The sequence below is a fragment of the Leopardus geoffroyi genome, chromosome B2 (assembly GCF_018350155.1).
Source record: "Leopardus geoffroyi isolate Oge1 chromosome B2, O.geoffroyi_Oge1_pat1.0, whole genome shotgun sequence".
NCBI lineage: Eukaryota > Metazoa > Chordata > Mammalia > Carnivora > Felidae > Leopardus > Leopardus geoffroyi.
The window spans coordinates 147,298,553-147,312,628 of record NC_059332.1 but is presented as its reverse complement, the minus strand read 5'-3'; the positions used below and the strand labels follow the sequence as shown (position 1 = coordinate 147,312,628).

Sequence of the window (14,076 nt, the reverse complement as noted above, 5' to 3'; positions counted from 1 at the left end):
TTTGATCATCCTTTTTAATAACAGAAACCCATCGATCTGCACATGTTTAAAGTTCAAGAGCAAGAAAGAGGTGGCCCTTGTATTTCTGTCAGCGATTTCTCCAAGCACACCCAGTCCCCCTGGAGAAACTAGGATTGAATTCTGCTGGCTGCCGAGCCCCATGGCAGTTCCCCTGTTCTCACTGCAGCCGGGTCAGGGCCTTGGGAAACCCGAGCCTCCCCACAGCTGCCCTTCCTTATTCTGTGAAAAGCTCCCCCCCAGGAATTGCGTCAGGTGGTTTAAGGAAAGGAACATCATTCTTTTTCCCACGCGTGGACATTCGCCAGACATCGCCATCATCCGGGTCTGAGTCATGATACGGACTGAGGCCCCACGAGGGCCAAAGCAGGGATTCTGCTCACAGGGCCCTGAGAACACATGTCACCTTAGAACGAGGGAGCCGTGCAGGAAGTTCCTCTGCTTGGAGACTTTGCACTTACTATGCGGAGGGAGCCAGAGAAAGGAGAAAAGTGACCAGCGTTCAGGTTCGGCCACAATCAATTTTTATCACTGGGTGAAAAGAACAAAAAGCCAAAGGTCTATTCAAGTCTCCTTGGCCAGAGAAAACTTGTAATTAGTATTTGGTGAGTCAGTTCTCATCATGAGGCTGCAGTGGCATGATAAGGCCGCTCCAGACCCCAGTGAGCCACTTCCCATCCCAAATCCCTGCCTCCAGGAGCTTTCTTTCAGCAGGGAAGGCATTTGGGCCACTCTTGGAATGCGAAGTTAGTATAGATAGGACCTGCCAAAGAGGGCATTTGCTCCTTTTCCAAGCAAAACACTTGTCTAACGTTTGGTCGCCCCTGGGTAATGTGTTCATTTCACCGTCTATGGGCCAGCCGGGCCCTCCCTCCCCGTGGGCACATCTCTGTCTCTGCCCAGCTCTCAAAGGGCACCCCCCCTACCCATCGGCAGCTTCCCTGCTCCAAGCAGGAACCACAGAAACGGCTGTGATGCGGCTCTCCCCTCGGCCACCTGCTCCCCGGGCCTCACGTTGGAGGGCAGAGAAGAGACTTCAGTCGGGAGCAAGGAGCCCAGCACTAGGGAGCCCACGGCGGCGCGTCTCGCCTCTGTTCAGTCACCAGCACACACGGGCGAGCCCACGTTTGCATCCAAGGATTATCTCAGCGGTACATGGTGCATCGTGCAGGCTGCACGAAACCACTCTGAAGAAGATAAGCGTGTCGTGTAATGAAGAAATATTTTGCAGGCTGGTCTGCCGCATGCTAGCTTGGTGATCTTGAAAACGCTACCGAAAGCTTTTGAGCTTGGGTTAAACCAGGAAAAAATAATACCTCAAAATCAGGCTCTGCTGACAAGTTAAGGGATTGGGGCAAATTATCTTCACTGAACACCCACTTTTTTTTTACCTAGAAGAGGGAGCTAATAATACAGTTATAATTCTTACGGAGTTGTTACGGGGATTGAGAAAACTTATGTAAGAGACTTAGCATAATACTTGCGAGAGAGCTGGCCTTCGTAAATGTTAGACAATATTTATGTGTTCATGACTCAGCTGTTCGTTTCTTCATTTAACCAAGATATGGGAATTAAGAACACAAGATATGCAGAATGCCCAGCTAAAAGTCTGGCACACGGTAGGTAGTCGACACAATTAATTTCATTTCTCTTCTCCTTTTCCCAAATGGGGAAACTAAGTTATAGGGACACGAGGTCCTTCCTACCCTATTTAATGTCACTGCTAAGACCTCTGTGTATCAGGTAAGTCCCTTCAGGAAGAAATTAAAAGTAGGAAGAGGACAGAGAGAAAACGGAGACTCTTGTATCTGCTTTAATTGATTTACTGCAGGTCAATCTCAAGGAGCGAGGACAGAAGTAGAAGTCCATTTAGCCAACTTCAAAGCTCTGCTCTTGACCTCTGATAACTGGGAGGTCTTTGAACTCATCTGCGTTTCTAAGTCTTTGGCCAGAAAGGAAAATTTCTCAGCCACTTTTTCATGCCTTCCAAAGGAATTAATTTTCTAAATGGAAAATTGAAGTAATTAGGTTATAGACTGAGTGACATTTACTAAGGTGAAAAGCAAGGAAATTTTTATATCCTTTATTCAACAGTTATTAGATGTATTAAGCAATATGGAGTAATTACTTTTATTCCCCCAAATGTGATTATTCTTTTCAGGCCAAGGCAAGCTCAAACTCACAAAGATCCAACAGACCATGACTACTCAGAAAAGGACCAGGTCACCTCTTTCGCCTTTTTCCCGGAACCGCCTGGCTCACGCGGCAGGTAGGAAAGCGCCCAAAGGGAGAGGCATAGGATCTGGTGCTCAAGATAGAGCTCAGTTTCCTTCTTCCCACACTTGGATGCACCCATCCCATGCTCCTTTCACTTTCTCCCACCAACCTATCCAGCGAGGAGATTTACTCACTGATTCAATAGCACCTACTATGTGCCAGGCATACAGTTCTAAGGCATACAGCAGTGAGAACAACAGACAAAACTTTGCACCTGCGTGGGATTTGCATTCTAAAAAGGGAAGCCAGACAGGGAGCGAAGTAAACGGAATCTATAGTTAAGCCAGAAGATCGTTGCCATGAAGAAAAGGGGGAGGCCCCCAGAGAGGTGCCATTTTTGCGAACCCTTGATGGAGGTAGAGGCTCCCCAGCCAGCCAGCCGAGGAAGGATGTGCTAGTTGGATGAATCATCACGTGCAAAGGCCCTGGCATGACCCAGGGGTTCCAGGAACCCCAAGCCAACTGACTGAGTGAGGGGCGGGTGGTAGGAGACGATCCGAGCGATGGGGGAGGGCACACATTGTGAAGATTTGACCCCGATTCGGAGGCAACAAGGCACTGAGAGATTATGAGCCAGGGGTTCCTGTCAAGACAACCCACAGGTATCCATAAAAGAGTAATGTAAGTAGTTTCAGAGATTATTATCCCATCAGTGAGCCTTGCCTCCTACCTCTGTCTCCTAAATGACAAATGACACCTTTGTCTTAAATGTACAGTTCCCGCTCCCTGACCTTACTTGTTTTGGGGTCTTGACAAGGCGGCGGGGTGGGGGGGGGGGCGGTGAGACTAGCACCTGGCACAAGTTGTGGATCCATTTTTAGAATATTAATTGATCAGGAGCCCAGGGAGGAACATCTGTGACGACTGATACAAATCTATGCCTTTAACAGGTCTCTGTGCCTTCCTGAGCCTTTGTCTTCATGTCTGTGAAATGGGTGGGTGAGGTAATGCATTTAACACATTGCCATCAATGGAGTAAATGGTAGTTATTTTTATTTAAAGAATGACCCCTTATTTCGAAGAATAATTCCATCTGTAATTCTTTGTTCCTGCCTGGAGAAGACCCTTTGGCTCCCCATCGGACCCTTATTCCCTTGCTGGGTTCCACTCACTGTCGCTGTCTTCCTCCAAGTGTCCCTTAAATGCCTCTTCAGTGGAGACTTCTCACCAGGGGTTATTTGGTGCCCCAGCGAGCATTTAATCATATTTGGAGACAATTTTCATGATCATAACAGGGGGAGGGCCACTAGGTTTTGGTGGGTAGAGGCTCGGGACGCTGTAAACATACCACAGTGCACAGGACAGCCCCACAGCAGAGAACTATCCGGCCTCGAATGACACGGGTGCTGCCGTGGAGAAACTCTGCTCCAAATACAATAAATGCGGTATTGCGCTTTCCTTCATATACACTTGCGGGAGAGCATATATAATATAGACAACTGCTTCCTCCTAATGGACTCTCTCTGGCTCACATTATCCCAACCCCTCTGGCACTGACAGGCAGTCGGTGCAGTTATTGAGTGAGGGAGAGTTGGCCCAAACAGAATTTTAAGAGAGCAATTGCATCATACGACTCCTACTGAAATTCTGCTGACCAAAGTGCTAGAGATTTGAACTCCAAGCAAAAATTTCCCTGTCGTGCTCCTTAAGTTTCCATATACAGTTCAAAAGGTGGTGGCATTCTAAGTGGATAAAGCAAAATTAATCGGTAGCCACTCTTGCAATTGTTTTCAAAGACAGTATTAAGGGCTCAATGGAGAAAAAAATACAGCATATTTCGTCTCATCAGCATCTCACAGAAGGGACACAGAAGGCTGCCTAAGACGGCGGCCTTGTTGAAATAGAGCCAGGATCATTGGCCGGAGAAATCCCTGGGAGGCAGAACAGGGCCCCGTCTGTAATAATGTCTACACTCCCTGCCCTCCTCAGCTGCCACAGTCAAGGTTGCATGTAGCACATAGCATCTCTTTGTAGGAGTTAGGTCCACACGGCTTCTCTGTCCATGTTGGGCAGATGCGGGAGCCAGACCACGAAGGGGATGTCCACAGCATGGCTGGTGCGTGAAAGTCACAACCGGGGGCACCTGGGTGGCAAAATCGGTTGAGCGGCTGACTTCCGCTCAGGTCATGATCTCCCAGTTTGTGAGCTGGAGCCCTGCATCTGGCTCCGGGCTTCTGATACCCTGTCCCCCTCTCTCTTTGCCCCTCCCCCACTTGTGCTCTCCGCCTCTCTCTCTCAAAAATAAACATTAAAAAAAAAAAGTCACAACCCTTTGTGGGAGCCCTGCTCTTTTCTTTCAGCTTACCTAAATTATTACTATCTCCTTTCTCCAGAGAAATGTCTCATTGCTACCCAAGGGGAAAATCAAGTGTTCTGAACAACTCGGTCACTAAAGAGATATGTGAGACTGGAACTCAAATCACCAACAGGTAATGGGTAAAGCCAACCATATGAGGAGGACCCAGCCCTAAGGGAGGGTTTATAAGCCAGGAGGGGGGAGATATGGGAATATCCTGGTCTAGCCCACGCAGCCAGGTTTGCATTTCAAGGAAACATGTTTGAACACAAAATAAGAAGAGAACCCAGACTGCTGGGTCTTGACTGAGAAAAGAGCGTGTTAGCAAAAGAGGACGTTCCCATGAAGTCTAGAGAAAGGGGCGTCGTCACTGACCACTCCTACCCATTTCTAGAAACTTCCGTATCGTGGCTTTCTCCTGGTTAGCTGCCTCTTTGTCCAGCACCCTTGTTGCCTCCTTCACTCACTGCTCTTCATCTCTGAGTCTCAGTTTCCCCCTCCATCAAATGGAAGACAATAACATCTGCCTCACCACAGGGGCCGACTGCGTGGCAGATAGGTTCTTGATCGACGTTAGCCTGCCTTCTCCACGTTTGAAAGTCTCCTTTCATCTCTGCCCAGATAAAACTGCCATTTCCTTGGCGCAGTTAACCTTAACTGTTAGAAAGAAAGCCTTTTTTTTTTTTTTTTTAAATTAACTCTTGTTTTAGCTTTTTTTTTTCAACGTTTATTTATTTTTGGGACAGAGAGAGACAGAGCATGAATGGGGGAGGGGCAGAGAGAGAGGGAGACACAGAATCGGAAACAGGCTCCAGGCTCTGAGCCAGCAGCCCAGAGCCTGACGCGGGGCTCGAACTCAGGGACCGCGAGATCGTGACCTGGCTGAAGTCGGACGCTTAACCGACTGCGCCACCCAGGTGCCCCAGAAAGAAAGCCTTTTAAACAATTTTACATTCATATGTTCCTGATTCAAAAGCCATTTGATATTTTTTAGGGTCCGTGGCGACTCAAAGGACTCAACACCTTTGTAAGCTTCCTAATTTCAAACGGTGCGATACAATAAAATGAAAAAAAAAAAAAATTCACGCTACTAGTGGCCAGGAGTCAGCCTCCAGGTATCAGCTTCCCCGAGATCTTAGCATTTCCCAACCTCACGTCCTATTCCTGAAACCAAAGATTCTCTGAGGATTTTACGTAAGACTTCCAGGAATTGTTGGCCAACTTTGCCATGTTAGCCCCATTCTATCCTGGCCACATGGCTTCTTCTTCCTCCCGTTCTTCCCCATACAAGCACACTAGGACGAACACAGAGAGCTAAGCACCCTGCCCTGTCCTGGTCCCGAAGTGACCTGGGGCAGGTGAGCAGTGGTCACACACATGTGCACGTTGGGTGAGCAGGATGTAACAGCGGCAAAACTGCCTGACGTGTCTGAAGGCTCCTCGTGCCATCCGGAGTTCATCCAATTCCATCAAACAGCCCAGATGCCAAGTGCAACAGTCTAGCACCGTTCCTCAATTCCTTGACCTGAGACACTTGTGATCTTAAATTTGGATGGACTCCTTGATCAGACAGACCTGGGTTTGAATTTCACAACCATCATTTGACACCTTTGCCATTTTGTACAAGTGATCCGATCCTTCACATGTTAAATATCCTGTTCTCTAAGATGGGCTAAGAATGGTAACTGCCTTGGGAGGGTAAACTGAGGTCAGATGGGTAACAGCTGACCCCGGTGCTCAACACACATGAGCTGAGCTAGTCACCATGGTCGGTGTTGTTACCATCACCTCCAGGTGAAACAGGACCTCTGAGTCCTGTTCAGGCTCCAGGAGCGCCCTTCGGTGTCCCTTGCTAGAACCAGGTGAATGGGCTTCCTCTCCTCTATCCACACCACGCATCAACACACAGTCACGTGTCCTCAGTCACTCGGTAATTATTGGCTGCGTTTCTTTAATGTTCTCGTGCACTAGCTTACCCATCCCCTCTACTCTGATGGTCTTCCTAAAAGAGGCAAGAAGAGGGAAATGAATATTTTAAGAGGTGAAAATTCTCATAGAGCGGAAGCAAAATTTGTACCTTGTCCCAGTGTTTTGGGAAGATTTGTGAGCCATTGTCCACCAACGTCTTGGAATAACAAGAGCCTCAATCCCCCTTCTGCCCATCTCTGTCCCCCTGGCACCTGCAGCTGTCACTCTCCTCCACGGCATCAAAGGCCAACCTCACCACAAAGCCAAGGATTGGCTGAGTCTCAGTTCTGCTCCTTTAAAAAATCTGCTGTAAGTGAAAAGCTCGAGGCATTAAGAAGTGCAAAAATCAATCCTACAACATGTTTAAGCAGAGTAAATTCTATAGGAAGCCCTAAAATAATGATTGTGTCAAAGAAAATGGTTTTATCCTTGGCAACTTGGTAAGAGATAAAATTATAGTATTGGAAACTTGACAATGGAGTAATAGAAAGGAAATTAAGAGGGGGGGAATAAAAAACTGTGTCTAATCTGTGCTGCACTCTTGCAAGAATGTACACACGTAGGATCCGCTGCCCTGGGGACAGTGTGAGACGAGGGAGGTAAAAGACGACTCGCGAGGTGAGACAGACTTTCGGCAGCAAAGTTCAAGTCCTAGGAAAGTCAAGTGCCAGATGGCCGTGTAAAGGCTGTTTCGGGCAGGGCGTGGTCCATGATGTCATGTTGCACGGGATTTCAAGGAACACTGGACAATGCGAGAGCCTCTCTTCTCCCTGCCCCAACTGCCCAGCTGTCTGTTCCACCCACCCCACCATACCCTTTTCCCTGTAAGTTTGCCTTCCCGGTTACCACCTACAGATGTTCCCTTCCTCATCCCTGCAAGCAAGAGGGAGACGCTGAGCAAAGCGTCAGGCCTTGTCATTTAGACCGAATGCAGACAGCCTGCAGTGATGTCACCAGCCCCGGCTGCCCAGCCACGAGCAGCCCAATTCATCAGGAAACCAGAAATATGACAGTCTTTGGAGATACATCGAGAGATAAACAGGGCCAACGTGGGTTTGTCAAATTAAGAAAAACAGAGGCTGGAGGACTGTCTCCATAGATATTCTAATGAGTTTTTGAGTTGGGAAGAAAGAATAGCCCCGATTTATACAGAATCGCTCCCCACGCTCCCAACGTGCTCAAGTCAAACCCCTGGCGTATTCCTGACCCCCTCCCTCCCCACGTCCCACCTCACTCCAGTTCAGAATCTGTAAGGTTCTAACTGATGGCAAGGTTGGGATGTTTTTCTTGAAAACAGGAACCCGATCAGAGCATGTTTCATGAAATATTTTTATCAGCCCCAACATGCTACGCAAGGCAATGACAGCAAGAACGGTTTCAATCGAGCAAATGTTCGTAGAGCCCCCAGCCTGTGTGTGATGCCATACTGGCTGCTGTGGAAGAAACAGGTGGGGAAACACGTCGTCAAGACCCTGAAATTCTGTTGGACTTAATTAGAGACTTAAAGGCCCAGGACATACTCAGCAAGGACTAAGTGTCTCCAAGAAGCACGAGGCGCTACGGGGCTCAAAGAAGGGAGACATCACATCAGGCTGAGAAAGGCCTTCTGCGTCGGCCATGAAGGACAGAAGTTTAGAAATTATCTCTAAAAAACAGACTGAACAGATTAACGGATTGCAGCCTGCCGGAACCCTACAAACAAAGGCCTGGCATCCAAAAGTAGTGCATAAGCAGCATCTTTCCACCCATTCACTAGTTAACTCAACATTTATCAAGAGCCTGTTCTATGCCAGGCACCTCTCTGGGCACTGGGAGCGGAGAAGGGAATGAAATGAAACAGACTCTCCTAGAGCTTAGAAATAGGTCATATCCATGGGTTTAAAAATATCCCAGAGTAATGAGGGGTGATCAGAACAGGGCAGTGGGAGGGATCGTCTGCAGATTGTGGAGCCCACCCCAGGAAAGGAGGATGCCTGGAGGAAGGAGGAGCTGAGGGACCCCGAGACGAGATGACCTTGACGGTTTGCAGAAGGCCAGTGTGGCTGGAGCAGAGACAAAGCAGCGGTAGTGAACCTCGTGAGCTGGGGCAGAAGTGTGGATTTTGTCTTAGGTGAGGCAGGAGGCACAGAGCAGGCTGAGCAGAGGGGCGTCATCTGATCGGCATTCGTGAAAGGCCACGCTAGGTGCTGAGGTGCTGACTGCCAGGGTGGAAGTGAGGACTCCACTCTATCCAAGGGCCTATAGTGGCTTGCACGGGAGGCAGCAGTGGGAATGGAGGAAAGCGAATGGCTTCGGACGGTCCCCGAGTTCGAGCCGACAGCATTTGTTGATGGCCTTGTCTGAGCCTTGAAGAGAAAAATGAAAGAAGGCTTCAAGATTTTTGCCTTAAGCAACCGGGAGTCTGGTTTCTAAGACGGAGAGGCCTGTGTGAGGGCACATTTAGAAGGAAATTCTATTTCGGACTTAATATAAAAGTAAGACAGGAACCAGAATAGGATGTGGAATAAGCTTTTTTGTCTTAAGATCAGAAATGTTGGAACAGTTTTCTAGATTTTTTCAATCCAAATGCAGTGGATAAACCAACACTACAGGTGACAATCCATAGCCATTTCTGACAAAAATAAAAAAGGACATCAAACAATTAAGTATCAGAAACACAAGAAATGTACATTAAAACATGAATGAGATCATATTTTTTTACCCAAAGAGTGGAAAAAATTAAAAAATCAGTAACACCCAGTGGTGATGCAGATGTGGGGAAATGGGCATTCTCGTGCACTTTTGACAGAATTGTAAAATAGTGCAACATTTTTGGAAGGCGGTTTGGAGGCAGCTATCCAAAGGAATCAGGTGGCATAATCCCATTTGAAATGTATGCTGCACAAAGTTGCCCATAAATGATCAGAGATAAAGGGGTAAGTGCATTCATCACCTCGGTGAAATAAGTCACCTTACATCCACATAGAAGAATATGGGGAGGTCAGAATAAAGGGAGACCTCCTCTCTACTTCTCATATTTCAGTACGATTTGAATTTATGACACGAGAAAGACCACTTTTAAAGAATAACATAAGAAGTTAAAGATAAGTGTTAGAAAGTTAGACAAGACAGAACGAACAGCGTTGGCTTACCTGCTCGGTGCTGGTGAGGGTGTGGGAAGTGGTCACTTTCACACGCTGATGGCAGGAAGTTAATCTGGCACATTTCTGGAGGACCACTTAGCCACCTGTACTAATTTCTTTGAACCATTCGTACACTTAGATGCACTAAATGGGTGTCTAGGAATCTATCCTGTGTGACCCCCCTAAGGGCACATAGTCAAAGATTTGTAAGAAAGAATGCTCATTGCCACATTACTTGTAACAGTGAAAAACTCGAAGACACTTATTGATATTAATGATTTTCTAAGGCACGCTCAAATATACAGTGCAATCTAAGGAAGCATAGAAAACCACGTTATTTAAATTATCGAATGACGTGGAGAAGTGTATGTAGTAGGTGCGAAGTACGAGAAAGAAAGATGCAAATCTCTTTACGTTGCATAATCCCTGTTTATGCACACACACGTGCCTACACACCCATTCAAAATAATACCAGGAGAAACTCATCCGAAAAGTTAACAGTGATGGCTTCTTGGTAACAAAACTAGAAGTTGTTCATTGTTTTTCAAATTCTAGTTTCTCCTCAGTGTTCTACCACGAACACCCATTCCTTTTTTTTTTTTTCAACGTTTATTTATTTTTGGGACAGAGAGAGACAGAGCATGAACGGGGGAGGGGCAGAGAGAGAGGGAGACACAGAGTCGGAAACAGGCTCCAGGCTCTGAGCCATCAGCCCAGAGCCCGACGTGGGGCACGAACTCACGGACCGCGAGATCGTGACCTGGCTGAAGTCGGACGCTTAACCGACTGCGCCACCCGGGCGCCCCCACCCATTCCTTTTATAATCAGCATGCTTTTACTAAGAGAAGAGATAATAAATTAGTAAGCCCGTTTGTCCCAAAGCTCACCGGATTTTATTTTGGGTTTTTTTGCCCAACTTGAAAAGCCCCCGCAGGTCACTCAACTACAGAGAAAATTGCCTCAATAAAGCAGCTGCATTTCACATGTGCCTCACTGCCCACTCCACACTCGCTGCCACTCATCTTATCGATGTTGCGATGCTTTAACGCCGTGGGGGTACAGGCAACACCTCGCTGGTACCTGGAGATATATGAGCCTAGACTCCGGGCAGCATCTGTTGGTATAACAGAAGGTCATTCCTCAGCAGAAATTGAAATGGATGTTATTTACTCTAACCAACAGCGATTGCATCTCAGACTTAATAAATCACGTGCACACGTGCGGAACCAAGGGTCCAAGCAGGGGCAAGCCAGAGTCTGGGGAAGCGACATCTTGTCCATCTTTACCCTGAGTCCCTAAAGCAAGTCTAGGTCTAGCCAAAGTCGGATCATTCCGGATATAACCCCTCCCGATGTATACCCCACTCCCCTTCACCACAAGATCTTCACTAAGCCAAGTAAGCCCGCTTTGGATCCTTTGCGCATTCCCCACACCCCCGCCCCCCGCCCCGTCCCTCTTCCACTTGTGTTCTCTCTCAAAATAAATGAGTGAACTTTAAAAAAAAAAATACTGAATATCAGGTAAGAAGCTAAGTACTGGACATTTATGATACAATTTCATCATTGTAACAGTTCCAAGAGACAGGAAGCTTACACTACCCCCATTTTACAGAGGAGCACCTGGGGCTCAAGACAAGAAATGTGCCCAAAGTCACAGCCCATAGACGGTGGAGCTGGGACTTGAATCCAGCTGATCTGGCTCCGAGCGCCCATGCTTACCTGGTACAACAATACACCATGCGGGTATAAATGCTCCCAGTATCATGGGGCCACTGTGCTGGAAAAGCAAATGTTCCTGTTACTCAGCACACAGTAAGCTTGTGGTGAATACCAGCATTGTTATTAAACTTCCCATATAAGGCTTCCAGAAGAGAGAAGGAAGAACAAAACTTCCTAGGGACCTCTGTTACCATGCATGGCTCAGTCCTCCCATCACGTTCCCCCGGTGCAAGATAGTACCTGAACCAATGTCTTCGTGCATTCTCAAGCCCTGTGGATCCGGAGGGTCTGGGCGGATGTACAAGGTGACCCTGTGTCCTGGGGCAGCCTCTCCGGACTGGTTGCACGAGATAACGATTCCTGCCCTTATGGTTTCCACATGCTAATCAGAATTAATTGGCCAAAATCATTTTAAAAGTCTAGGTGCTTCATACATTAGTGCTTAATTACGATATATCATTTTCTCCGAGCAGGTACTCGGACCCTGGAGATGAGTTCTCTCTCCTTATCCCTTTAATAAGGAGTCAGTCCTGAACTTGTGTTCAGTTAACTCCTTCCTGAAATACAAGAAACAGAACCGATGGTGGTTTGATCTCTCTCGTTTCTTAGTTAAATGGATTAAATAGAAAGATAAAGAGCCATCTTTAAACTCGTGAACTTTTTTTTTTTCTTTTGCAAGCATTCTAAAAGCTTTCATTTCACAGAGTGGATATTGCTGTGTGGTCTGGTCACACACATCGAAGCTACGGGACATTCTAGTGTCCTTATGGGTGTCATTTGATGTTCTGCTTGTAACCTTGCTGCCTGTCATGGAGGCCAGTCACTGCCAATGATCTTCAATCACGGGCCACGGACAAACCTCCATTTGCTCGTCCCCACCCTTCCAATAGACGTGATGTTTCCAGAGAGCCCTCTCACATCTCTTCTCAGTAGATGTCCAGCATCCTCACGGAAAGTATGGAACAAAACCGCAGTTACTACAAGTGCAGAAGAGACGTCTGGTAAACAACTAGGACTTTGAAGAAATCTCCACACGCCGCTTGGCTGATCTTGAACATTTGAGCACGCGTCCCTGGATTTCTGTCGCCGGGGATGCCCACCTCCAAGCCCTTTCCGGTCCGCCCAGGTCTCTGTAAGTGAAAGGAAGCTATTACCCTATAAAAACTTTAAACTGTATATGTCCTCAGCATCTCTAAGCCATTACAAAAATCATGCAGCTAATGACTTGGCATATGCCCACGACCCAAAACTTGGCCTTCTGGGCATAGCCTGATGAACGCCTCCTCACCTCTGCAATGACCCCAGGTTCAGCTGCCAAGACCCTGTCCCCTCCACTTCCCTCCATGCCTGGCCTGGCTGGCCCACGGCCACTCTTGCAAATGTGACTTCCCGGAAGTTGCTGAAGGACAGATCCCGGCAGAAAACCCCAGATTCAAGGATGCCTGAAGGTTAGAGCATGAACGTGTATCCACATTTTGCAGATGGGAGAGTAAGGCAGACATAAGAAGCATCGTCCTCGGATAACGGGATGAGTCAGAGGAACTCCCAGGAATAGACTGCAGATCTCCATCTCCTATTACCAGCGGCATTACCGGGAGAAGACTGTGAGGGCACAGTGACCTCACACATGTTCTCAGCCCAAAAATATTTGTCTTGAGTCCTTTTCCAGCTCCTCTCGAGCTGTAATAAACTCAACTTTAAATCTTTTTTTTTTTTCCTTCAAGTTGACAACAGAAGATCAGTGTTAAAATCCCACTTTGGAATGTGTGTTTATGAATTTGTGACTTTCTTTGGGGCTACTAGTCATAAATCCAGAGTACAGCAGGCGTTTCTTTCTGGCCGGATTTATGAGAACACCAAAGGCGGTCGGGAAAGTTGCGCGTTGCAAGGCAAGTGCTGCTGAAGAGCCACCAGCTATTATATTTGACCTGGAGACGGGGGAGTTTCCCGGGGCCTGGGAATGGGCAAACTTGGACTCAGTGAAGAAGAAAGGAAGGAGGAGGGGAGAAAAGGAAGTGGGAGAGGGAAAGACACGGGGGGAGATAAGGAAAGAGGGAGCGGAGGGAGGAAGACCTACCTTAGTTGTAATTACGGACCAGTCAATGAAAGGTTGATGTTTGATTAAATACTAAAATAAATGCTCCAAATAAGGGTTCCTTGGCAAATGCAGGCAGACAGTCATGATTGTAACGTGGGAGAAAATCCTGTTGGATCCCTTCTAGCTCCTTCTCTGACAATGAAACGCGGCACAGAAACAGGCTCAGCAAGGGGCACCGTCTACTGGGACTTTAGTAAGAATGTTGACTTTGGAAACAACACAGAAAGGTGATAGTCTAAGAGTCTCAGAAGGGCTCTCCGGAGCCTGTGGGGACATTGCAAAGTCATGATGTTCCATGGAGTACAGGGAAGGAGCAATCATGGTTCTCAGCCTGTACTCTTGTCTGAATGGGTGATCAGGACGAGGAATTGACCAACGCTTGTAAGAGCAGCGAACGCACGTTACGACACAAGAAAGGATCCAAAGCAACCTTGACGAGTAGGCTAAATCAGCCTCAAAACCATGATGTATTTAATACTGACACAACTCAGTGTAAAAACAAGAACTTAAGGGTGGGGGGGCTCACTAGTTCTGACTGACAGGAGACTGCAGACATGGCGTCCTGATTTTAAACACATA

General features: G+C 47.4%; 1 long non-coding RNA gene across 1 annotated transcript; it reads right to left on the bottom strand.

The window, feature by feature from the left end:
• Positions 1–6,995: 6,995 nt before the first annotated feature.
• On the bottom strand, positions 6,996–10,223 carry LOC123609277. The gene is made up of 2 exons (XR_006717712.1): positions 9,691–10,223; positions 6,996–8,904 (listed from the first exon to the last, which is right to left on the bottom strand). It is a non-coding gene; the product is annotated as an uncharacterized LOC123609277 (long non-coding RNA).
• Between the last annotated feature and the right edge of the window lie 3,853 nt (positions 10,224–14,076).